Source organism: Oreochromis niloticus, unplaced genomic scaffold, assembly GCF_001858045.2.
Source record: "Oreochromis niloticus isolate F11D_XX unplaced genomic scaffold, O_niloticus_UMD_NMBU tig00007939_pilon, whole genome shotgun sequence".
NCBI lineage: Eukaryota > Metazoa > Chordata > Actinopteri > Cichliformes > Cichlidae > Oreochromis > Oreochromis niloticus.
The window spans coordinates 72,546-100,149 of record NW_020328862.1 but is presented as its reverse complement, the minus strand read 5'-3'; the positions used below and the strand labels follow the sequence as shown (position 1 = coordinate 100,149).

General features: G+C 41.3%; 1 pseudogene; it reads right to left on the bottom strand.

Moving 5' to 3' along the window:
- Positions 1-17,801: 17,801 nt before the first annotated feature.
- LOC109199793 (alpha-2-macroglobulin-like) overlaps positions 17,802-27,604 on the bottom strand; it is a 28,635-nt pseudogene continuing 18,832 nt past the window's right edge.

Genomic DNA, 27,604 nt, shown 5'->3' with positions numbered 1-27,604 from the left:
TGTTCGTTGTCTCATCCTGGACTGTGGTGCTGACACTCACCAGTCCCCGGCCCCCTTCCTTCCGTTTAGCGTACAACCTCAGGGTGCTGGACTTGGGGTGAAACCCTCCATGCATGGTCAGGAGCTTTCTTGTCTTTATGTCAGTGGCTTCTATCTCCTCCTTTGGCCAGCCTATTACCCCAGCAGGGTACCTGATCACAGGCAGGGCGTAGGTGGTGATGGCCCGGATCTTGTTCTTACCGTTCAGCTGACTCCTCAGGACTTGCCTGACCCTCTGCAGGTACTTGGTGGTTGCAGCTTTCCTAGCGGCCTCTTCATGGTTCCCGTTCACCTGCGGGATCCCCAGGTACTTGTAACTGCCCTCTATGTCTGCAGTATTGCCTTCTGGTAGTTTGATCCCCTCAGTTCTGACTACCTTCCCTCTCTTTGTTACCATCCGACTACACTTCTCCAGTCTGAACAACATTCCGATATCATTGCTGTATAGCCTGGCAGTGTGGATCAGTGAATCGATGTCTCGTTCACTCTTGGCATACAGCTTGATGTCATCCATGTACAGAAGGTGGCTGACAACTGCTCCGTTCCGTAGTCGGTATCCGTAGCCAGTCTTGTTAATGATCTCACTGAGGGGGTTCAGGCCTATGCAGAACAGCAGTGGGGACAGAGCATCTCCTTGGTAGATCCCGCACTTGATGGTGACTTGTGCTATGGGCTTCTAGTTGGCCTCTAGTGTTGTACGCCACATCCCCATTGAGTTCCTGATGAAGGCTCTTAGGGTCCTGTTGATCTTGTACAATTCTAGGCATTCCAGTATCCAGCTGTGGGGCATTGAGTCATAGGCCTTCTTATAATCAATCCAGGCAGTGCACAGGTTGGTCAGTCTGGTCTTACAGTCTCGGCTGACTGTGCCCTTTCTGTGCCCCGCTCATGACCCATGTGCCTTTTCATCTTAGCCGATATGATGCCTGACAGGAGCTTCTGAGGCAGGTTATTGCTTGGTAGTTGGATGGGGATCAGGACCGCCTGACCTTCGGTTAGCCCAGGGGTCGGCAACCTGTGGCTCCGGAGTCTTTATACTGCGGCTCCACGTGGTTTGGAAAAAAATTATTTAACTGAAGTGTATTTTTTTGTGTTCGTTCTTTTTTTAACTTGTAGTTCGAAATTGGAATATTATTGTGATCTTGAAATATAAAAATAAAATTATGTTAGTGTTTTTTATCGCTTAAAATAAGCACTCCCATAAACCATACCCGCCGAAATGCCGTGCATTTATGGAGACTTTCAACCCCAGGCAGGCCAAGTATGGATCTTCGTTCGGATCCACATACGTATGTGAGCAGTTATTCTCCACCATAAACCATGGTAAAAACAATGGTTTGTACCCTGACTGTAAGCTGATGACAGCTTACAGTCAGGGTACATGTCCATGTGTGCATGCTGACTGTGCTGCTCTGACCCCCCTCCTCCTTTCAGGGTGGAGCCTGCTGGAGTCCGATGGTTGAGACCAGGTCTGAGGAAGTGTAAGTGTGTTTTTAATGGGATTCATGAAAACAAAGCAGCACACATTCAACCATCTTCATCATTCTGATGACAGGAGTCATCATCAAAGTGTAAATCAATGAACAGATGATGGATCAATAACTGCAGCTGGATTGTGTTTGTTCTCTCCATCAGATTCCTGTCAACTCACAATCGACACAAACACAGTAGACACAAACCTCCAACTGTCTGACAACAACAGGAAGGTGACACATGTGGAGGAGGTTCAGTCATATCCTGATCATCCAGACAGATTTGATAGTTCTTTTCAGCTGCTGTGTAGAGATGGTCTGACTGGTCGTTGTTACTGGGAGGTCGAGTGGAAAGGATGGTCCGATGTATCTTTGAGTTACAGAAGAATAACCAGGAAAGGAAATAACCAAAACTGCTGGTTTGGATGGAATGATCTGTCCTGGAGTCTTTGGTTCAATGATACTGACCCTTACTCTGTCTCTTATAATAAAATTAAAACACTCATCTCCTCCTCCTCCTCCTCTGTCTCTAACAGAGTAGCAGTGTATGTGGACTGTCCTGCTGGCACTCTGTCCTTCTACAGAGTCTCCTCTGACACTCTGATCCACCTCCACACCTTCAACACCACATTCACTGAACCTCTTTATCCTGGGTTTAGAGTCCACCCTGGTGCCTCAATGACTCTGTGCTGAGTGGAGTGTAAAGAGTGTCTCCTGTTAGAGAAACACTCTGACTGTTGAACAGATAGTTCAGTCTGTACATGTCTGTCTCTTTCACTCACAAACACGTTTTCACATTCATGGATTCAATCAGTGTTGAATCCATGAATGTTTGTAACTGTTCTAAATGATTCCTTGTAAACTTCTTCCTCTTCAGTCCTTTAAAGATGGGAGCTCCCATTATTCCAGGATGCACATGTTGTTTTTCTGTCTTTTTCCACTCAAAGCTTCACAGTGAATCTCAGTATGTTGTGTTTCTCTGAAGCTCAGTTTATATCCAGCTCCTCTGCATCTTCAACAAGTCTGAGCTCATTAAAATGAATCCAAATGGTTGATTTCTCTTTCTTAATGGGATGTTTCCATCATAGCTGAATAAGTGGACATCCAAAAGTACTCAGTGTATGTTTCTGTCATTCTATAAAAACAGCTGATTTTAAAACTGATCCAATCAAAGAAACATGTACTTCCATATTGATCAGATCAATACGTACAGCTCTGATGTCACTAACATCTCCTTGAACTCTTCATTGATGGGGATTTGTGGCCCCCTGCTGGTGAGAAGATGAACTGCATGATGTCAGTTTAATAAGCACAGATGACATGAAGTGTTTTTAAATCTGCTTTTTCTAATTGTTCAGGGTCCTGCTCCAGGAAGCAGCTTCAACAAACTCTGGCTTTCAAAAATAAGACCTCAGTCTGGGGTTTTGTTTTTTGTTTTTGTATTCTTTTAAATTTCTAATGTGTATTATCCATTTTTATGCTATTTTATACTTAATGAAGTAAAGTAGTCAGTATTACTTATGTATCTAATTTTTGAACCACATAGGTTGAACAGTAGCATTGTGCTTAAAGCATCTACCATAGCTGAAGACTCTTGTTATTGATTAAAACAGGACTAAGCAAAGAAATTGAGATTTTATTTGTATACCACATTTTAAATCAAAGTGCTTTACATGCACACAAAACCCAGCTTCCTTAAGAAGCTTCAAATTTGGGTAAATTTGGTTATAAACTTGTGAATTAAATTCATTATTTGGCTAATAAATAATAGTATAACTTTTTGTTTTAAACAGGTGAACTAATACATTTAAGTTAAGGACAGTATTTACTTTATATTTCACTTTGTGTGTGTTTTGTTTTGTTTTTTTAAATTTTATTTTCACTTGCTACACATGGGACAGACATGACTGGGGGAAAGCAAAGGGAGAAAGAAAGAGAGGTAGGGGGAAAAAACAGCAGGGAAGAGGAACTGTGATAAAGGGCAAAAAACAAAAACCAACAAAACAAACAGACAAAAAATACATATATCAATCACTTGGATCACCTGTTGAGAAAAAAAAGAGAAAACAAGCAAAAAAGAGAGCAATTTAATAAACAACATCATCGCCATAATCTATGTGAGTATAACAAATACTAAATATTGAATATTATTGTGCAGCATGTAAGATCGACAGCGCACAGTGTGCTTTAAGGTAGCAGCCAAAAAAGGGCAATGGAAAAGTATTTTCTCAAAGACAAGTTAACATATTTTGATGATATTTGGAAGCCATTTAAAAACTTTATGAAAGAAGTAAACATCGGACAACTCCTTCCTGCAGGAGTTGTCCGATGAGGGGAAAATTGTTTAGTCTGTGCTAGCTATTTCTATTTTTTTCCCCTTTTTGTTTCCTTCAATATGTATAAATCTCACATTGTACTAATGTATGCATATTTCATGTGTTTTTCTTTGATGTAGTTTTGGGAGAGAGCAGGGATGGGAGGTGAGGGGGGAAAGTGTTCTTATTACTGTGAAAACAAACCTTTGTATGCTGTTGCAAAAAGCAATAAAAAAAATATTGTTTTAAAGCACCTCCCATTGCAAAACCCCCCTATGGTTACAAAAGATAAGGCACTATGCGTGTATGTGTGTGCACGTGTAAGCACGTGTGTGTATTTGTATGTCTGTGTATGCTTGTGCAATGTGTGTGTGTGTGTCTGTGCATGCATGTGCGAGCATCTGTATTTGTGTGTGTGTGTGTGTGTGTTTGGGGGTGCGTTTGTGTGACCACCTGCTTACCAAAAGGATCATAAATGCAGGAAGCTTACTAAACAAGAAAACAGAACCCTCACATAGATGTCCCTATAATAAAACACTATAGCCTCCCCCACCAACAGAGTGGCTGGAGAGGTGGTCAGAGACTGTTAAGGTTCAAAAATATAGGGAAGTAAACACAGGCGGAATGCAAGTAACCACACTGGTCCAAAAGGTAAAGTCAGATGATGATTTTAATGAAACACGCAGCGTGGGAGCTGAACACTGTACGCCGACAGTATCAGGTCTCATCGCCCAGACTTCAAAATACAATTTTATATGCATCAGAATATATTTAGTGACGCCCCCTCATTGCGTCATCACAAAACCACAAATGTTCTATTTGACAACTTGAGACACAGTTAAAAGAACACTGGCTTCCATCTTCTCCCCGGTGGTTTCCCACAAGCCCGCTCAGCTCTCGTCTCGTGCACCTGCTTCTTCATCAAACAGTCACATACACCAACATAAAACTGCAACCCTAGCAACACATGCTTAAACTTTCACCTACAAGTGAACCTCTTTAACTAAGTGTGTGTGTGTATGTGGTTACATGTGTGTCTATGTGCTAACCACAATCGCACCCCATTTCACCTGCCGACTAGCTCCTGGCCTCTCCCCAGACAGAGAGACAGAAGCCGCTCTCGTGTATGTAATAACCGAACCGAAACTATGTATGTGTACTCTACTGAATAAATGTTTTCATCAAGAACCTCTACTAAAAGCTTAATCAAAAGATATAAAATTATAAAAGATAATAGCATCATCGAAACTGCTCCTCAGACTAGCTTTCACTCAGACTCTGGTTTTGGTTTCACTTCCTGCAAAGCATGTAACTTCAAAAACATGTAACTCCCTGTCTTATTTTGGCACCGAGTTACTCTTTCACACTGCAGTCTGCATATAAACATTTAAGATTATAAATCCAACTCAACAGTTTAAAGTGGTTATAACTGCACCTGTAATAAAAACTTAATTGGGTGCCAATATGTTTAAACATCTAAATGCAATATTCCTATTAATAAATGTGTCAATGCAAATGCTTGTTATATGATTATGATGCAATAGCAGTAACAAAATAATGAAACTAGAAATAGTAAAATGAAATAATAAAAATGGCAGAAAAATAACACCTCAATTCCTCACAAGACAAAGGAATGTCTTTGATCATTCTGCTTGAACTAAGACTTACAAATTTAAGTAACACGATGACACCATTTAACAATTTGACTCCAACAAATACAAGCGCGCTCATGCTCACAGGTGTACTCACGGGTGCTCACAGACACAAACTGTAATGTACAATAATCCATAAACTTAATTTGATGGGCTCTTAGTTTAAGATTTTTAGGATACATATGTAGTAGCAACATTTCTGCATCTAAAGCAATCTTTGTAGTCAAAATTTGGTTTATTTTGTTCATCACCTCCTGCCAAAATGACAATTCTGCATTCCAATATACAGTGGAAAAATGTTCCAAGGGCTTCACTACATTTAAAGCATGTATTTGGAATTCTGTTATTATATTTGTTCAATTTCACCAGTGTTACATATGTTTGCATGATCCAATTGTATTGTAATAGCTTTAGGTCACTATTAATCGATTGTTTTTGTGATTTTAAGCAAGTTGACTTTCATGTCTCCTCAGAAATATTAATATTTAGGTCCTTTCGCTCAGTTTCTCTTAGAAACTGATGTTTCCGGAGAGGCAGAGACAATCCAGTTATAGAATGTTGAAATTAAGCCTTTGTTACCACATTTTTTCACCATCCATACAAAGCCAATCTGACTGTGAGCCAATGTGTTTGATAGTTTGTGTTGGATCAATAGATTTGACAGACTTGGTTCTCATCCAGAGGGAAACAGTCCAAATTCAGATCTAATGAAATGATGGAGGCTGTTTCCTACCACAGTGCTAATGTGTGACTAACAAGGCTCATGGTCTCCAGCAGACAAGCGCCTGGAATGAGGTGAGCTGAGTGTTGCTTTGGTGGGTCTGTGCCCACGTCATGCATCAGGATTCATATTGGCAATAGTTCATATCTCTGTTCTTTAGCCTTCATCACAAAGCTGTGAAGGAAAAACAAACATCTAACAGGATTTGATGGATGCAAAGTCCACTGAGCTCTTTGTCATTTACAAACTTGTCCAACCAACAAGAGCACAGATGAAAAACACAGTGACAGTTAAAGGATTTTGCCATATATGAGCATAGATTACTTTCATATAGATTTGCAATGCAGGCTTTTGGTGAGCCGCTGGGTTCTGTCTAATAATCATCTCAGCATTTTACAATAGAATAGCTCTTTATTAGCTCTTCATTTATTGTTATTGGACATGAAACAAGGAAGCTGTGTTTCTCATTGGATGTTAGTTTCATGTTCATCAGGATCATTTTCTAAAGAGCTGATATTTAGACCATTTACTGCACTGGCTGCACATTCTGTCTACATTTCTCTGTATGTGCTGTGTTTGTCTTTCATATTTCTCCATATTGACACAAACAGTGAACAGCAGTAGATCTACTCTTCATCTGTTTTAGGCCCAGTGAAAGATCTGAAGCAGAAATGGTGTCATTAGGAGAAGAAGAGAAGAACAAGTCCGGCGAGGAGGCAGCAGCTCTTAAAGATGAAACACAGCAACTTAGCCCTGAGCTCAGAGAGCTTCACATGAAAAAGCTCCTCAAGCAGATCATGTCAGAGGTTTGTCATCAACAGGAGGAACTGTTCATATCATAGAATGAAGGATGCTGTCAGCTGGATGAAGAAGGTTATTTAATGGCAAACGTTCACATTGAAGTCAAATTGTTGTGGTGTTGAACAGATTCATGGACTGATTGTCTCCAGAATGTTAGAAGAGCTTCAATGAATCATTAGAAACAACTTACAGCTGCACAGTTGTGTCAAACACATCTTTGTGTCATTGTGGGATTTTTGTGTTTCTACATGTGACACACGTCTAAAACATGCACACAATTTGAAGACAAACAGGGACTCATTTGTTCCCACAGCCAGATGCTGAGAGCCATTTCCTTGTAGTCCTGTGTCTATATATATGTACCATTAGATGTTATTGGAATGACTGTCAGCTTTGATAGTTTCATGTATGTTTAGCTGGACGGCTGTTTGATCCTCCACATGTTTAAAGGTGTCCAGTCCTGAGACACTGGGGGTGGAAACAGCTGTGATGTCATTGGACTGTCACAAAGACAGAAGTGCATGAAGTGAGCAGCCAAGGAGCCGCTGATGTTTTGGATTCAACAGCATTTGAAAGGTTGACACAGACACATTTGCACATAGAAAGCTGAATTTGTCATATGCCACAGTGAACTCACTGTTCAGTGTTTTTCAGGAAGCTTCTTAACTGCCTCTGCTGCCAAACAAGCAGCTGATGTCCTTGAGAAGAAGCTGAAGAAGTCTTCAAAAACAAATACAGGAAGTGGACTTTCAAATACTAGATTCACTTTAGACTCACACAAGAAATGACTCAACTAGCTGTGTTTGATTGACTCCTTTGACTCTATGAAAGCTCAGTGTGTGTCTGTACACAGACTGTTGTGTTGGACTATTATTCAGTTGTCTGCTTTTCAAATGTCTGCATCTCAGTGTAGATGAGGCTGGGGGTCATGGGAGGCCACCATAGCAGTCTCTTCAACATCATGACATCATCATAAATGCTGCTGGACTGTCTGATGGGCTGACGGTGAAAAAGCCGTCGGGAAGGAAACAGAAGACACTTCAGAGGCTGCAGCAGATTTCTTTGATTTGGGGCCTTTTTCAGCTTTATTGGACAGAGCAGTGAAGATAAGTGACAGCAAAGCAGAGGGAGAGAGAAAGGGGGCGTGGTCAGAATCAAAGCCAGGCCAGCTGCTCTCCACCTCGTGGCACATGGTCACCTGCTCATCCTAGTGAGCTCCACCAGCAGCCCTTTCACACAGTTTACACTGTCAAACACTGTGTGTGGACCTCAGCTAACAATAGGCTCCATTTAAGTCTGGACTACATGCTTTTATATTGAGGCAGATTTTTACCTGTTTTTATTCCATCAGCAGCTCAACATCATGAGCAGCTTTGACATAAAGACATCAAACTCAAGCTGACTTTAAACTGGATCTACTTTTAATACAGGGGCTCAAAAACAACCAACATCTTTATTATATATCAGGACAGAAAGTCATTTCATCTCAAATGGAAAACAGCTTTATTTGGAATAATCAGCACTATCAACTGGTTTGGGATCTCCACCAGTTTCATGTCTTTCCAGCTTCTCCAACAAAGTTCCTGTAAAATCAGCATCTTTATTGGTTTGATAGTGATTGATTATTCAGTCCCAATCTGCTGTCATCTAAAGAACAAAATGATGTTTCTATGAGTCAAAAAGCTCCAGATGTTGTTCACAAAGAAAACAAAGATTAGGAACTTAAACACAAAGTGTTTGGAGCCAAAATGTTCCCAAGCTGCTCTTTTTGAAATGGCAGAGGTACAGTGGTGTCTAACAGCACACTGTGGAAGGCAAACATGTTCTTGTTGGATGAAACTTCATGAATCCTTTGTAGATTTGAGCTTTTGGAGCCTTTCTTTTCTCTTCAGGTGTACAGAGGCTGAGGAGGCAGGTGAAGCAGGTGGAGCTGTTGTAATGCTGGCAGAGGGTGTGTCTTAGTAACTCTGTGAGGTAGAACTGGATCCAACATTGTGGATGTGTTGATGTTGGAGCCATTAAGATTCTCTGCCACACTGTAGGATTTCCCTGTGATTCACTGCGGGGGCATTTTGGAGTCTGTCAATGAAACTCTTCATATTTGTGTTTGACACCAGTTTATAAAAACAGACAAATGTGTCATGCTTTTGTTCGGCCTCCACAAATATACACATTTGTTCATTGGTTGGACTTTTTGGAAGGAGACACATTGAAAACCATGTTAATAAGATCTTGTTGCTTCCTGTGGATCCGACACAGAGAGTGGACTTCAGACAGAAAGCGTGGAAGAGATTTTAGAGGCCGTGTGTGGCAACAGGAAGTTTCTGTATGTTTGCTGATCTTACATGTGGAAAACAACACGTGATGTTTGTGAAGTTCTACAATGATCATTGTTCTGACAGCATTTTGAGTGGGAACAGTTCAAACTGAGAGTAGTGGGAGTTATTTACTGATTGAAACAAGCTGAATGTTTCTGTGCACGATGAAGATCAGCAGCAGCAGCTCAGCTGATCAATGAATTGACATCTATCAGTCATTTCATGAGATGAAGTCATCAGCAGACATTTGTTCTAACTGTGTGATAAATGTCAGAACGTCAGGGCTCTGCTTTAGTCACTACTTGATGATCATTGGCTCATTGTTGAATCCAGTGGCCCAGTCTGACCTCTGACCCTTTGCTGCAGGTCTTCTGTGTTATCTCCACTTTCATGTCTGATCTTCTGCTGTATCGTCCAAAATAAACATCTGAATCATTTCCAACACTTCAGCAGATCTTTAGTTTGGGCAGTACAGTACAAAATAACACATATTGTACTATACTGCCCACTTCCTGATCTTATTGGATCTGTGTGTGAGGTTGGTGAAGGAAACACATGTTTACTGAGTGAATCGCTGCCATTAGGAACTAGTTTTTATATCACAGCCTAGAAATCACACAGGACCATTTCTGCAAGTGAAAAGTCCTAATTGGAGGAAAATAATTGTGTAGTTTGTGCAACTGTTGTTTGTAAATGAAGAATTGTCCCAACTACATGTGCTGCTGACCTTTGACCTTTTCTTTAGGTGCACAGAGGAGTCTGTGGAAACATCCTGAGGCAGTGCTACAGATGTCTTCAAATAAAGTGGTGTATTATCCATGTTTTCTATGGATCACATCAATATCCTGATCTAACAAGCCCCCTTTTTGTGGATTTTAGAGCCTCTGACTTTTGCTGCGTCTGCGTCTCATTTCAAGCACAAGAGCAAGAAGTGGATGAAGAAATGGGGCGAGTGGGGTCAGTGTGGTGCATGTCAGCTGTGCTCATGCTTTCACAAAGAACATGTGTATTCATTGGCAGCATTAAGGTGCACTTTAGTCTTCATAATAATAAAGTATTGTGACTTTATTATTGTGAATCCTCACAGTCATGTTGCAGCTCTGCTTTGCTTTAAGAAAATGTTCTACCAGGATGTTACTTTCCTAAACGTGTTCTCCAAATGTTCCCAAAGACTTTGTTCTAAGTAGTTCTACATGATGAAACATTCACACTAAGTTTAAGAAGGACACACAAACACCATCTGTCCTTTCATCGTGTGTACAAACGTGTTCAGATGTCAAATGTACCGTGAATGGATGCAAATGTGGATCGTTCCAATAAAATGAGACAGTTTTGTAAGTGGATCACAGTTTGAAGTTCATTGAAACCTATAAGAACATGTTATTCAAACCAACTTTATCCAACAGGAAGCAGCATCAGGGGAACAGGAAACATTCAAACATGTTTACTGTAAGAACTGCACAAAGGAAGGAAACACAATCCTACACACGACCACTTTAAAATGGACATTTAGCTTTTCAAACATCAGGGAGTGCTGCAATAACAACACTGTGCCCATTCTGATCAGACTGAAAGATTTATAGAGATTTATCCATGTGCTGGAAAAGGATTTGATATCAACATATATGTTTATTTATTTATTTATTTGTTTTTTGTTTGTTTCACACATGGTACAGCAGTAATTCATTTCCCATACACAACCTTCCTTTCAATTAAAGTAACACTGTTTCCATGCATGAAAAGGAGCAGGAAGAAGAATAAATTCTTATTGACACCTGCCCCCATCTGTGATAATACAAGTAGGCAACCAAAATTACACTCTGACAATATTCTGCACATAACAAAACAAAACAAACCAAACAGAACAATATACTCAACAATGAGCAATACCACTAAATATCAAACTAAAAGGAACTAAAATTTTTCTACAATTAAATTCTATTATTTTCAACTTCTACTGGTTTATCATTTTATTCTTATAGCAGATTTTAAATTGAGAAACATTTGTACAACACTTAAGATGATCACTGAGAGAATTCCAGTTTCTTATGCCTATGACTGTTGGACACATTTGCCTTTGTGTGGTTCGAGCTTAAAATAAAACTTCCTTTTGCTGTCCCCATTTTCTGAACACAATACAAATAAACTTTGTAACTTAAGAGGTAGTGACGGACAAGGTAAGGGACTCATGTTGTAACTGACGTCAGACGCTGGAGATTTTGGCGGAAAATTAAAGCGAATGGTAGTAAAGATTTGAACAAATTCCTTTAAGCTTCAGTATTACCAAATACATTTATCAATTGTCTTATAACTAACAATATTTGTCTAAATAATCTCCAACACCCTGGAGAACAACGGGGAGAGTTTAGAGGCTCTCCAAGATTACATCGATCAGTGCTTCCAGGATCTCGTGATGAAGAAGGCCCAGTGTGCAGCTTCCCTGGCCAAACCTGAGACGCCATCGTCGAAAAGACTTCGCCCGGCAGATTCCCCCGGCACAACATTGCCAGCCGGCAAAGATATTGTCGACATACTGGAGTCAATCGACAAGCGATTGTCCAGTTTCGATGCAAGGCTGTCCTTGGTGGAGATTCTTCACCGGGAACTTAAATGCTTGCGAGAATCCCTGGAGTTCAGCCAGCAGCAGGTGGAAACGCTCGCTGCTGAAAATGCCACGCTAAGGGAGTCAGTGAAATGTCTCTCAGACAATGTTACTGAGCTAAATAGAGAAAATAAAAAAATAAAAGAAACAGTTATTGATCTACAAGCTCGTAGCATGCGTGACAATCTGGTATTTTCTGGTATTCCAGAAGCCGCTGGAGAGGACGCGGAGACCACGGTAAAAAGCTTCATCAAAACCCACCTAAAGCTGCCGGAGGACACGGTGAAGAACATCGTCTTCGATAGGGTGCATCGCATCGGCCCTATTCGGGCTGCGGCCGGGAGACCACGTCCTATCGTGGCCAAATTCGGCCACTTCAAACAAAAGGAACATGTGAAAAGCCGCGGCAGGGAATTAAAAGGAACGGACTTCAGCGTGAACGACCAGTTCCCCAAAGAGATCCTGGAACGACGCAGGGTCCTCTTCCCAATCCAACACGGCTTCATCCAGAAGGGCTCCCGCGCTGTCATCGCTGTGGACCGGCTGTACGTGGACGGACAGCTCCACCACGACCCCGACACCACTCCGTGGCTGTATTAACTTCACACCAGATAAGAATCCGCTACACCCTTTCCCCATCCACTCACACTAATTTGCATTAACATCTGTCTAACTTAGTAGTATTAAATCACATCTTAAGTGTGATTTCAAAGCAGAATTAACACCGTCACTCTCCGTCAATGGTTTAATTGGAATGTTTCCGTTTTTCGTTTTTTTCCCCCTCTCTTTTTTCTTCTCTCTTTTTCCCCCTCTTGTTTTTATGCTGCTCACCCTTATTCTTGGTTTCTTTATTTATTTATTTATTTCACTACTTCGATCACCTGCTTCCACACTCATCCACAAACAACATCCTTTATTTCGACACATACGCACAGCACGATCACGCACAGTCATGCGCTCAACGGCAGCACATTTACATCAGTCAGACAGCGCACACAGACTTACAGGATACACATACTTAAGCCAAGCATACTCATATTAGTAAATATGCAAACACATAGTCAGACTCAGGGAGCATCTCGCCACACATTTCTTCTCTCTCTCCTTTTCTCTGTTTATGAACAAGTGATGTATTCTCTCCACCTGTCTAAGCGACACACACAGCATACACCCCTAGTTATACACAGACATCTATGGGTGCACTGAGATTCGTTACATGGAATGTAAATGGAGCTGGCTCCAGAGAAAAGAGGTTAAAAATATTTAACCAACTCAAAAAACTACAGGCAGATGTTGTCCTTTTACAAGAGACCCACAGACCTCTTAGAGCAGGGGTGGGCAATTAATTTTTACAAGGGGCCACATGACAAAACCCGAGTTGCGTCAGAGGGCCACATTAATGACATCTTGAACCCAAGTCTGCTTAACTTTCTTAAATTGTAAAATTCACTAAATTATATATCACAAATAGCTGGTACAGGTAATCAGAAGAATAAAACTAAAATAAAATAATGTAAATATTTATATTGGGCTATGCTATGTGAAATTGTGGCGCATATTCCAAATAAAACAAAAACAACCACCGAATCAATGCAATTTTATTTTAACATGTTTAACTCAACAAACAAGAAGTTTATAGAAATGCAACAATACAATGACTTGTGTCATGTTTTCTTCCTTTTCAGTGAGAATAATCCAGCCTGTTTTGGTTTTGAACAAGGGCATTGAAATCTGGCTGAATGTCTGAGGTGGCTATGCGAAGTACAGCTGAGAGGTGGTCATCAGTGACAGAGGACCTGTGTTTGGATTTGTTGAACTTCATCACCGAGAATGTCTGTTCACATACATAAGTAGATCCAAAGAGGACTAGAATCCTCTGAGCATGATTCCTCAGGTGTGGAAAGTTCTCTTCTTTGAGGGAGGAATAAAAGTCCAGCAGTGAGACTGACCTGAAGTGCTCTGCCAGAAGTGTGTCAGACTGCAGGTCAATGAGTTCCATCTGAACATCACTTGAAGCATTATCCACACTGCATGTGAAGGGAGAAGAAACCATGTCCATTTCATTTTCAAGAGCTTTGAAATCTTGAAATCGCCTTGAAAACTCTGCATGCAGTACTTCTAACATGGCTGAGTACTTGTGGAGGTGATTGGCATTTGGAATAGCCTCCTTTAGTGTTGGCAAGTGGGTCAGAAAGTTGTCCTTCACTTGGCTTGAGATAAGCTGCAACTTCCTCATGAAAGCCTTTACTGCAGTGTACATCTCATGCACAAAAAGTCCCCTGCACTGCAGTTTGACATTTAGTTGGTTCATTAGTGCAGTCACATCCACAGCAAATCCGAGGTCTGCCACCCAATCTTCATCTGAAAGCTCCGGGACGCCATGTCCTTTCTTCACACAGAAATCCTGAATCTGTTCTCTCAGATCCCAGACACTTTTTAGTACCTTGCTTAGGCTGAGCCACCTGACAGAGCAGTGGTAGCTGATGTCACCATGTTCCATCTCATTTTCCTCCAAAAGAGCAATAAATTGTCTGTGATTTAATGCTCTTGCTCTGATGAAGTTAACTGTTTTAGTTACAACATCAACAACGTGGTCCATCTTTAACACTATCTTACACAACACTTCCTGATGTATAATACAATGCAAAAATGTCAATTTCTGCACAGGATTAATTTCTGTCACTTTATCCTGCATTCTCTTTAAAAGTCCTACATTTTTCCCAGTCAGATTTGGACAACCATCTGTTGTTACACCTGCCAGATTGTCCCATTTCAGTCCTAATTTTTCCAAACATGCATTTACCTCTGTGAATAAGTCATTGCCGGTTGTTGTTCCTTTCATTGACTGCATGGCAGCCAGCTCCTCCGTGGATATCGCGGAGCTTCCACAGATTCAATAACATTAGCAAGTGGTGGAGGCCAGCAGGTGGATGAAGGAAAAGGGAGGCAAGAGGAGAGACCCGAAGCGGCCGCCGGTCCGCGTGTCAGGTGAACTGAACTTCAGGTAAGAAGTTATGACCTGCAGTCTATCTGGGTCAGATATAAACCAAGTTTAGGTGGAGTTTATTTTCGGTATGCTGACATTTTCGTACTGCGTGCTAGCTAGCATGACGGAGTTTCTATACAGCTGGGTGGGTGCTATGTTACTGATGTTGAACTTTATTTTGTTCATACGGTTAATTATTAGAGTTGCCAACCGTCCCGTAAAAAACAGAATCGTCTGGTATTCAGAGAAAATATTACGCGTTTCGTACTGAGGTGAAAAGGAACACAGTTTGTCCCGGACTTCAGCTACAATGAAAAAGACATAAAGCTGGAGCTGCACAGCTGCCTCTTCTCTCATTCTCTCCTCTCCCGTTTCTACTTCAATCACGAAACTGATCAATGATCAGCTGATCGGCTTTTCTCTCTTGTTTATTTATCGCCCACTTTGCGCCAGAAAGAGGAAACCAGCGGAGGTCGCGTTAAACAACAGCAGCACGTTTAAGCTTGATCAGCTGTTGTTAGAATTTATTTAATATTAATTTCTAGTAGCAGCTGATGTTTGCTGGAGCCACAGCTGTAAAGCTGCTGGTCATGATATCGGTTTGGTTATCTGGTGAGAGGGAAACATGCAGATGAAACCGGGAGATGTCCTTACTGAATCATCAGAGCTGAACAGGTGATGGAGAAACAGGTTTACCTTTTAGGTGACATGAATGAGTTGAAGGGAAGTTATGAACTGTTTCTGAGAGACAAATAACACCAGGATCCTTTTCTACGTAGCTGACAGCTGGTAACTGTGCAGGGGCGGGTCTAGCAAAGTGTTGCCAGGGGTCCATGTAGGGCATTAACAGGGAAAGGGGGGCACAAGGAAATACTTTTCTTTATTATTCTCATTTAAAATGTCTCGCTTTTAAAAAAAAAAATAATTATCTGAGTCTTACAACAAACAATTGATAGATTGATACATATATACCATCAGAACAGTGTACATCACTGTTACAACAGTGTTTATTTTCATTCAAAGGCTTTATGATTTTTCCTATAATGGTGGGCCGGTCTCTAGTCAAAATGCCCGGGACGATTGTTTTGTCCCAGTCCAGCTCTGTATGCAGCTCATCTGCAGTCTGGTGTTACCTACATCTTCCTATTCAGAAGGCAGAATTTCCAAGTTCTGAGTACAATCAAAAGCACCACGACTGCAGTTTTTGTGTTGGATGTAAAAAGCAGGCTAGACTCATGCAGCGGTCAACGACGGTCCAGGCGTGGGATTTCTCTCGTGGAAATGTGCACATTATTTTTTCCTTTCTATTGGTAGGTGGCACAGTGCACTTGTGGCAAGTAAGCAAGCTAGAAGACTGGCAATCTTGCTGGGTATCCAGTTACGGAAGCAACACATTAACAAGAGAATTCTGAGTAAAACCAAAGTTACTTTCCCTAGTAACTAGTTACTCTGAAAGTAACGAGTAACTTGAAGTAACTGAGTTACTTTTTTAGAGAAGTAACTAGTAATGTAACTAAGTTACTAATTTAAAGTAACTTACCCAACACTGTCCTTAACACATGCCTGTAGCTAAGTAACTGATTCAATTCAGTTTTATTCATACTGCGCTAAATCACAACAACAGTCGCCTCAAGGTGCTTTATATTGTAAGGTAGACCCTACAATAATACATCATCTGTTGCTTCTGACTTCACTAACCGATTAAGATATAAATCATTGGGATGGCAATGAAACTGCAAGCAGTCTTTTGTATTATATATCATTATATATACTGTCCAAGGGAAGCATACATAATGGAAATAATTGATGAGAATTGAAAGGCAGGTTACAAAATGATTTATAATTAGTTAAAACAGCTGCATTAAGTAAACCATGAGGATGGAGGCAGCTTCTACCCTCAGACTGGAAGGATAGAAGTGGGAAATCTAGACCTTGTAGACCCAACAGCTGTGTCCCAATTCAGGGGCCACATCCTCCTGAGGCCACATTTGAAGGCCGATTACGTCACAGCTACACGCTGAAGGCTGTCCAAATTCAAAGGCTGCTCCAAATGCGGCGACAAATGCATCCTTCATTTCCCCAGATTTGAAGGATGGGTCGGGTGTGTCCTTCGTGGACCACCGTATCCCAGAATTCATAGCGCGACCAAGCTTTGGCTACTCAGGTTAGACATGATCAGAGACCGTGGCTCAAGGGATTGGGAAGCTCATCTGTAACCGTAAGGCTGCCGGTTCGATCCCCCTGCTCTCTCTGTCCTGGTCGTTGTGCCCTTGGGCAAGACACTTTACCCTACTGCCTACTGGTGTTGGCCAGAGGGGCCGATGGTGCTTCTGTCAGTCTGCCCCAGGGCATCTGTGGCTACAACTGTAGCTTCCCTCCACCAGTGTGTGAATGTGAGCGTGAATGAATAGTGGAATTGTAAAGCGCTTTGGGTGTCTAGAAAAGCACTATATAAATGCAATCCATTATTATGATATATAAGTCACTTAGATAAATCAAAAATGTTACTGTTCGGCTTTTTTCAGTGTTTTATTTGTTCCCGAGTAAATCGGTTTGGCTGAGATTAAAGTTATAGTTTTCACACAGCTGAATAAACGTCAAACAGAAAACTGATTGAACAGAAATGTGAGATAGTCGAGAATTTACTCCAGTGTCCTGTTATATTTTAGATAGCAAGGAGCAGACAGCTGAGTTTATTAAACCCCACCGAGACAGCAGTGATGCAAATCTGAAGGCTAGACTGTCCAATTTCACAGCCTCGCACTTCTGGTCTACCCGACCTTCTAAAGACCCGGCCCACGTAGACCGCGAAGGCCGGGTCCTCTAAAGGACGCGGCCTAGGAATTGAGACACAGCTAATAATTCTTTCTGCCCCACTCCCAACACAGGGGTTTATAGTCTTGCTTTACCTCAATTTGCAACTGTGCTCGTTGGCACATAAACAGGATGTGTACTCAGCCTGCCACACAGCGGTTTCCTGGCCGTGTGGAGGACCAAAGCCTGATTCTCACCTAAGGCTGTTGGGATCATGGTCCAGCTGAGGGTCTTGCGCTCGTTGGCACACAAACAGGATGTGTACAGATCACCAGAGAGAGGCGTGAGGGTGTAATCTGAGGACGGCCCAGGAGTGACAGTAACCTGTACGAGGAACACAGACGGTATATTTTAAACTAGCTCAACAATCTCACGGCAACATTTCAAACTGAGTTCAAATGTGAACACATTTTTTAAGCATCTAAATGAATGCACAAGTTTGCTATTATGAACTCATGCTGAAAGTAGACCTTCATTTTACCTGGATACTTTAAACAGGCCCTTCCTAATCATTTCCCTCCATCTGTTTTCTTACAGCTAAACTCTGTTCTACAAGGTGCATGAGCGCACAAAGAAAGGTAGAGGAGGGTTGGTTGTGTAAAGACATGTGATTGGGCAATCCTGTTGTCAGTGCTTGCAGGTGAGCTTGTAGGTGTTGGTGAGCAGGGGCCCTTCAAGAACGGCCTGTATCCTGTATAATTACATTGCCAAAGAAAAAATCTTTTCTATATAAATTTTGCTTAGAAAGTAATGTTTTCAGTGTGGTTTTCCTTGGCTATGAACAGAAATGTATTTAAATCATTCATTACCATGATGCAGCTGGTCAGGTAGTTAAAGACAGTCGCCTTCAGTTCAAAGTGCTCCCCCCGGATGATGGAGTAGGGCATGGTGAGTTCAAGGAAGAAAGGTTGGAAGACTTTCATTTCTTTACGAGGAGCCAAACCAAAACCCTGAGAGGACAAACAGAAAGCCTCCGTCTCCCAGGTGGTGATGGTGTCTGGGACAGTCAGGGACACGCCCCCTTTTCCCATCGTCTCTGAAGTAGCAGATACACACAAACATATTCTATAACATTATAAAACATGTTTGTATGTCTGTAAATCACTTGTATAACAGTACAGTTACATCCTGCAGTGTGAATTACTTGTATATGTTGCATTGACAAAGTAAAAGAGCTCCGCGCTGCTGAAGAAAGTGAAATAATATATCCCACAAAAACAAAGCACATCTTTAAATATGACAAAACATCCGCCTGAAGCATCAAAACATGCTTAAGAAAAAACTCACAATTATTCTATTTTCATGTTATTCATGTGTGCAAAGACACAGCAGAAAGTTCACATGGGTTTCTAAATGTGCTCGTATATACTTTTTTAAAAATGGAATATGCATCAGATCTCTTCACAACAGATACTTACCCAACTTCCACCAGATCCCAGATCCAAGTCTCAGGGAAGAAAGAGCGAGCTGTCTCTATTGGTGGAGGAAGCTGGACAGCAGATCCCAGACCAGGACTACTTAGTCCATGTATGGGATCATCTCTAACCGGGGGACCGTAGCCCAGAGCAATAGCTGAATAAAAAAAGAAAAATTAATTACCCGTTTTCTTTTTGGTAAATAAAAAGCAAAATTTATAGCCAGACACAACACAAACAAGCGAATGATTCACCGTAGGCGACATGAGGGCCATCATGGTAAAATTTTCCTTTGAACTTGAGGCATGAAGGCAATCGAAAAATCAAGTTTGTCGCCATCTTCAGTCCGACTTTCTAGATATTTCAGCAGCACACAAAGATCAGTAAAAACTGGTGCAACAACAAAAACTATTGCATTTACATTATGTTTGACGGACTCACAGGTATACATGTATTTTACCTGGAAAACTGCATAGGCGTCATTTTGCTCTTGACCGGGGTACGGCAAAACATATCTTTTTGGTCTCACATTTAGGCATTCTTCAGCATCTCGAACCTCATGTGGGATACCTGAGGATTTCTTGAGTGGGAGCAAGTCAAATATCTGAAAAGAAAAGTGCAGTTCCACAAAACCTCCAAACATTTTTTGAGTGCCTGCCTGGTCACATTTGATCCACATATTTTTTTTAACTGTTACATGTAGTACTGGTGTAAATACGAGTACAGATTAGGCTTAAATCAATTGCTGATGATCTAAGAAGATTTCTTAAAAAAAAATAAATTAAAATGATCAAGTTAGCAGTAAGTGTCCGCAGAGGTCAGGTGTTATAGTTGAAGTATCTGTTTACCAAATCTTACAGCAGTTCTACAGTTTCACTATAAACACCACATCGTTCGTAGTGACTTATATGGCTACAGTAAGTCTTCTCCATTTGAAGCTGTCTCTGTAGCTCCTTTACCTCACTAAGTCTCACTTTTTCCAGGTTTTGCTGTATGTTTAACATCAACAAATACTCATGTATTTGAGCAGTTTTGATGCAAAGTTAAATTCTTCTCAAGTAAAGCAGACACTGACTTACAGATTGTTACATGGTTGAATTATTTGCTAAAAAAAAGTCATGATCCTGGATTTATCTCCATGCTGAAATATTAATTTGCCCAAAAGGAATTAATTTTATAAGATTAAAATATTGCTGTCTGCAACCACATGAGCAACAAGTGATCCTGAAACATACATTTAACCACACATGCATATGTAACCTTGTATTATGTATTATTACTGTTTAAAACAGTTGAATGTACGACTGCCCAAAGAATACTTATCAGGACACAAGTACCAGAGCGAAGGCGTGAGCTGTTGGTAACTCATGACACTACGGGCTCTGAAAATAAGGGATGTGTCCATCTCACTGGTGTTAATATCAGCAGTTACCTTATCTGCATCCAGAGTCTTCCCAGGCTCCTTGATGAGAACGCTCTTGTCGATGGCGCTCACACCACACAGAGAACGTGGCAGGGCCGTCACCTGCATGTTGGTCTCTTCACCTGGGACGGCTGAAGACGGTGAAAACTCCACTGACACCTGACAAACACAAAACACTTGTAGATGTTACTGTGATGAGTCCCCACTCACTGCTGGCTAAATGTGCTGTTCATTGTGGTGAGTGACAAATCATGAGTCCCAGTGGGATGGCTGTAGCCCAAGCTGCACACTGTATGAATCTGTGTCAGTGTTAGATAGAAAGAACTTGCATCATCATTGAAAAAAGTGCTTGTATAAATGGTAGTGAGCGAATGAGGTGGTATAAAGGAGCACTTTGAGTCCTCAGGTAGAGTAGAAACAGCTGTGGAACAACCAGTCCATTTACTGATGCTAGAAATCCTCACGTGATTTAGCCAACTGGAGATGACTTTGATTTGAATTTGACTGCAGACAAATGACACCAAACACACAGCACACCTCTAGAATTACACTCACCTTGTTGCTGAAGCATTTGTCAGTAGAGAAGTTGGCACTGTGGGCAATTACATCCTCACTTGGCAGGACGGCATAAGCCACAAGCTGGAACTCTGGAGCCATCTCAGGAGACACTCTAAACTCAAAGTTCACCTGGCCCTCAGTCACTGAAACACAGGTCCATACATACATCCACAGATCAACAAAACAGGCCAAAGTCCATGCTTGGCTGTGGCATATGTGGAAATATGGGAATTTTACCCGATCTATCTTGCACTTGAACCTGTGTTTGTCCTTGCATGATGACAGCTCCTCTGGACAACACCTGGAAGATAGAAATCATTTAAAAAACAAGCCTGAACTAGCACTGATATCTGTGGACATACGCTACCAGTGAAAAGTTTTGACACACCACCTCATTCAGTGTTTTTTTATTTTTTTTTATTTTAATACTTTCTACATTGTAGGTGAAGCAAAGAAAAATCTATAAATAACTCTAAATATGTTTTATGTTTTAGAGTCCTCAGAGTAGTCGCCCTTTGCTTTACTGACAGTGCTGCAAACCCTCGGCCTTCTCTCAGTGAGCTACATGATGTAGTCGCCTGACATGGTTTCACCTCACAGTGTCAATTGGTGGAACCTCCTGCCTTCCTAATGGGGTTGGGACCATCAGTTGTGTTGTGCAGAAGTCAGGTTGGTGCACAGCTGACAGCCCTGTTTGACAACTGTTAGAATTCATATTTGAATGTGTTCCCAGGTGCAGTCACAAAAACCATCAAGTGCTACAATGAAACTGTCTCACATGAGGATGCCCCAGGAAAGGAAAACCAAAGGTCACCTCTGCTGCGGAGGATACATTCATCCGAGTCACCAGCCTCAGAAATCACAAGTTAACAGCAGCTCAGATTAGAGTCCAGATAAATGCCACACAGAGTTCCAGTAGCAGACACATCTCTACATGTTCAGAGGAGACTGTGTAAATCAGGCCTTTATGGTCACATAGCTGCTAAGAAACCACAACCAAGGAAAAGCAACAAGCAGAAGAGATTTGTTTGGGCCAAGAAACACAAGGAGTGGACATTAGACCATCTGTGCTTTGGTCTGATGAGTCCAAATTTGAGAACTTTGGTTCCACCTGACGTGTCTTTGTGCGACGGAGAAAATCAAATCAAATCAAATCAAATCAAATCAAATCACCTTTATTGTCACATCACATGTGCAGGTACACTGGTACAGTACATGCGAGTGAAATTCTTGTGTGCAAGCTTCACAAGCAACAGAGTTGTGCAAAATACAATAACGTGCAACAAGCAAAATATAAAAATGGTTAATCTAAAAAGTAATAAATATATGTACCATATATAAAGGTATATACATTACTGAATGTGTGTACTAAATATGTTTTTCTACGTGTGTGTGTGTGTGTGTGTGTGTGTGTGTGTGTGTGTGTGAGTGTGTATATACATGTTTTACAAATGAAATAGAGTAAACAATAAAATAAGATATATAAAATATAAAATATACAGAGGTAGGTATGTGCAAAACAGTGGCATTAATGTACAGTATGGAGTGCATAATGTTGAAGTTCCAGTAGTGAGGGTGAGGTGTCTATGACGTGTTCAGCAGTCTGATGGCCTGGTGGAAAAAGCTGTCTCTCAGTCTGCTGGTACGGGACCGGATGCTGCAGAACCTCCTTCCTGATGGAAGTAGTCTGAAGAGTTTATGGCTGGGGTGACTGGAGTCCTTGATGATCCTCCCCGCTTTCCTCAGGCACCGCTTCCTGTAGATGTCTTGGAGGGAGGGAAGCTCACCTCCAATTATCCGTTCAGCACACCGCACTACTCTCTGGAGAGCTTTGCGGTTGTAAGCGGTGGTGTTGCCATACCAGGTGGTGATGCATCCAGTGAGGATGCTCTCAATGGCACAGCGATAGAAGGTCCTGAGGATGCGGGGGCTCATGCCGAATCTTTTCAGTCTCCTGAGAAAGAAGAGGCGCTGCTGCGCCTTCTTCACTGTCTTGTTTATGTGTACTGACCACGTAAGATCCTCAGCCAGATGTACACCAAGGAAGCGGAAGCTGCTCACTCTCTCCACAGCGGCGCCGTTGATGGTGATGGGGGTGTGTACTCCTCTGCACCTCCGGAAGTCCACTATCAGCTCCTTTGTCTTTGCGACGTTGAGGGTGAGATGGTTGTCTTGACACCAGTGGGTCAGGGCGCTGACCTCCTCCCTGTAGGCCGTCTCATCACCGTTGGTGATAAGACCCACCACTGTAGTGTCGTCCGCAAACTTCACTATGATGTTGGAGTTGTTAGTGGCCGTGCAGTCGTAGGTGTAGAGTGAGTACAGGAGAGGGCTCAGTACACACCCCTGTGGAGCACCAGTGTTCAGTGTGATGGGGGATGAGGTGGTGCTGCCCAGTCTGACCACTTGGCGTCTGTCAGACAGGAAGTTAAGGATCCAGCTGCAGAGGGAGCTGCAGCTGGTGAATGGAATGGAAAAGGTGAATGGATGGTCTCTACATGCATGGTTCCCACTGTGAAGCATGGAGGAGGAGGTGTGATAGTGTGGGGGTGCTTTGCTGGTGACACAGTTGGGGATTTATTCAAAACTGAAGGCACACTGACCCAGCATGGCTGCCACAGCATCCTGCAGCAACATGCCATCGCATCATTTATTTTCCAACAGGACAACGACCCCAAACACACCTCCAGGCTGTGTGAGTGCTGTTTGACCAAGAAGGAGAGTGATGGAGTGCTGCACCCAATGGCCTGGCCTCCACAGTCACCTGACTTAAACTCAAAGGAGATGGTTTGGGATGAGATGGAGGGCAAAAAGGCCAACAAGTGCTCAGCATTGTTCACCAAATGATTAAATGTGTGTTCATTCATAGTTTTGATGCCTTCAGTGAGAATCTACAATGGAAATAATTCAATTCAATTTATTTATACAGCTCAAAATCAAAAAAACTGTCACCTCAAGGTGCTTTATATTGTAAGGTAGACCCTACAATAAGATTAATAACAGGTATCATTCGATGCAGAGAGGTCTGTTAACACATAGTGAGTGAGAAAGGTGACTGGAAAGGAAAAACTCAATGCATCATGGGAATCCCCGGCAGCCTACGTCTATTGCAGAATAACTAAGGGAGGATTCAGGGTCACCTGGTCCAGCCCTAACTATATGCTTTAGCAAAAAAAAAAAAAAAATAGTAATGAAAATGTGGAAAAACCATAAAATAAGTAGGTGTCCAAACTTTTGACTGTAAATTGGTGCAGTTTTGTGGCTGAAATTCTTATGAATTTTAAAAGTTGCTCGTAGAAAATTGTCTTCAGACCTTCAAAGCATCCTCAGGCCTAAAGGATAAAATCAGCCAATGAAAAGGAGTGAAATAACAGCTCTTAGTAATTAAACTGTTTCAAGATAAGTTACAGACCCAGTTTTTGTAGCTGTTCGAAGGGTTTTGAAAAGTATTTTTGTATTTTGTCTTTATTCTGATTATAATGTTAAGTTAGCTTACTCCACCCATCCCCTAATAATACAGTTAAATTACAATGAAAAATAACCAAAAGGTCTTTTCTTAAAGTGCAGTTTGTCTCATATGTTTTTAAAAGATCCTGCAGGTGCCCACAACTTACAACAACATCATTATTTTTTTCTACTTTTTTCATTTTCCTGTGATGCTAAAAATCTGAACAATTTTATGTTGTCCTGGAAAAATGTTATTATAAAATGTTACCACATATCATTGCTTCTTTCTGCACGGTTATTTATTGAACATGCCAATCTTGTTTGTTATCTTGACTGACTTGGGTGTGACCACTATCTGGTTATTGAACATTTGGAATTCTACCAGCGACAGAACGATGTACTATAAATCTCTCTGTTCAACTTGACTAGATCACTAATTTATCTTGTGACAGCTTTACTATGTTGCTTTATTTGCAGTACTAGTACTTGTCTTTTGTTATTATATTTTTCTAATTCTTTATACGTCTCTAGCATCTGTTTCTTGACCTAACTTGTTCATACCCAGTGTAGCTGTCATAGTGAAATGTGTTTATTTGTTCTCAATTTTTGTGATTATAATGTTTTTTATGATTATAAAACAGGGTATTTCATCTAAATCCCATGTTGTATTATTGGCGCCTACTGGTGGAGCTGAGTATTGTGCTTTGGAGGGATGTTCAAGGCGCATATGCCACCAGAGACTAAAGACTCAAGCCAGAAAAACAAGCTAGCTTGTGAATAAGGAGAAAAAATATGAACTGCAACTGCTCACAAATGTTTTGTAGAAAGGCACACGTGGTATGGTTGTGTATTTTACTTTGTGTGTACGTTTTTTTGCGGTTGTAATTTTATTTTGCTGACACAATATCTGTGTTTTCATTTCTTTTTTCACTGTAGTTTTTCACGGTGTTTGCTGGCGAAGACGAGATTAAAATTTTGGTTAAACATCAGTTGGAGCATGGCCCTTTATTCTACACCAAACATTAACAATAAACTTCAGGAGCAGTTACACCCAAGTTAGAGAAAGCTACAAACTACTGCTGTGATAGCCATCATGTCCGTTTGGGGTTTTAGGCGTATCATGTAATGCTGTGTAGCAATCAGGGTACAGACCCAAATGCAGGACTCAAGACACAGAAGTGGGAAGAAAAACAAGTGGACGGTTTTTCAACACAGCAAGTTCAAGATAGTCCACTGGAAATACTAACTAAGGAAATACACTTCTAGGAAAACTGGAATCCCAGGAAACAGTGTTTGGGAACAGGAGAATAAACAGAACAGGGAGGAAACACCTGTGGAACACTGCTAGAACTCAATGTGGAAAACAAGACAAGATGCATAAAACAAAGGACTGGAAAATAAAACAGAAAATAACTAAACATGGACTCACTAAAAGACGAGACTTGAAAAGTGCAGGAGAAACACAGGGAAAGCACGATTAACTGAGAACAGAACCCAGATGACTAAATCTACGAAGGCCTGAGAATATAAATATTTAACAGAGAGAGAAAACTAAGGATATCATGAACAAATGACTAAACACTGAGGCTAATTACTAAGCTGACAGAAAATGATGATGGACAGAACAGAGGAACCAGTCATGAAGTCTGTGAAACCAGCTTCCAGTTTGGATTCAGGAGACAGGCGCCCTCCCTAGTTTTCCTTTTTGCTAAAGCATATAGTTTGGGCTGGATCAGGTATTTATGCTGAAATAGATCCAGGCTGCTGGATTCCTATGATGGACTGAAAGTTTCTTCTTCAGTCATGATGGGCGTTACAACAGTACTTTTTTAGCAAACACACAAAAGGTCTGGCCATGGTGAACTTTGTAGTAATGCCATAAAGTGACAAGCTAAGAGATAACTCACCAGATAAATGACATCCACAGACCCCGGAGACTCTCCCACTATAGTGTAGTTGACTGATATGTCTTCTTCTGCGTCACAGGGCAATGGTTTGTCCTTCTTCTGTACCTCTAGAGAGCTGATTGTTTTAATGTAAGGAGAAGACGGCTGGAACATGGATAATGTGTGAAATCCCCTGTCATAGTATGCAGTTCTGTATCCTGGGTAGCCCACTGTTGTCAGGCTTGCCTAGTTGGAGATAAGAAACAAAAATTTAAAAAAAAACCTATCTAAAAATAACATTGGACAATGAGGCCGTTTTTATAAGCAAGGCAAATGTGGAGGAAGATGACTCATAAACTGTTTCAGTATAGCCACTTTTTACTGTGTTAGATCTTTGGACATTGTAGAGTTATAGGAATTATTTTAGGGTTACTGTTCATAACCATCATCTTTATCATTGCATTAATTATCATTTCAGCATTTATTGGAGTTGTTGGCATTATGTTATAATTTGTATTACAGGGGTTATCATAATCTAATATTAACATGTTTATTACAAGTGCAGTTACAACCACTTAAATCGTTGAGTTAAATCTATAATCTTAAAAGCTTATAGGCTGAGTATATTGTTGCAGTTAAATAGTAGCTGAGTAAAGGCCTGAATGTATTCAGCTTCTTGTGGTATTTGAGTTTGCTTAGTTACAGGTGACGGAAGGATGTCCAGTCCATGGTGACCTCAAAGGCCGTAGGTCATCACTATATTCGGAAGAGTATGCCACAAGGAGGAACCTCTATGTTGCAGTTAATTCTTAAAATACATGAATGTTCTGTACATGCAAATTATGTGCTTGTAAACACAAGAAGGGGCGTTACAATACCCTGATGTTATAAAAGCAATCTAGAGTGTATTTTGGGTAGAGATGTACAACTGTTTTGCAGTTTACACCTCTCCACGCTGCGTGCATTAAAATCAATTGTTTGACCGACCTCTTCTGGACTATCGTTGTTTTACTCTCATCCTCAATTTCGAACCCGTAACATTTGGTGCATTGGCCGAGGTTGAGGGAGAGAGGTTGGAGAATGAGACTGAGAGGGTCCAAGGTGCTCAAACAGGCAGACACGAGTCAGTGGTCGAAGTGAGTGGACATAAGCCGG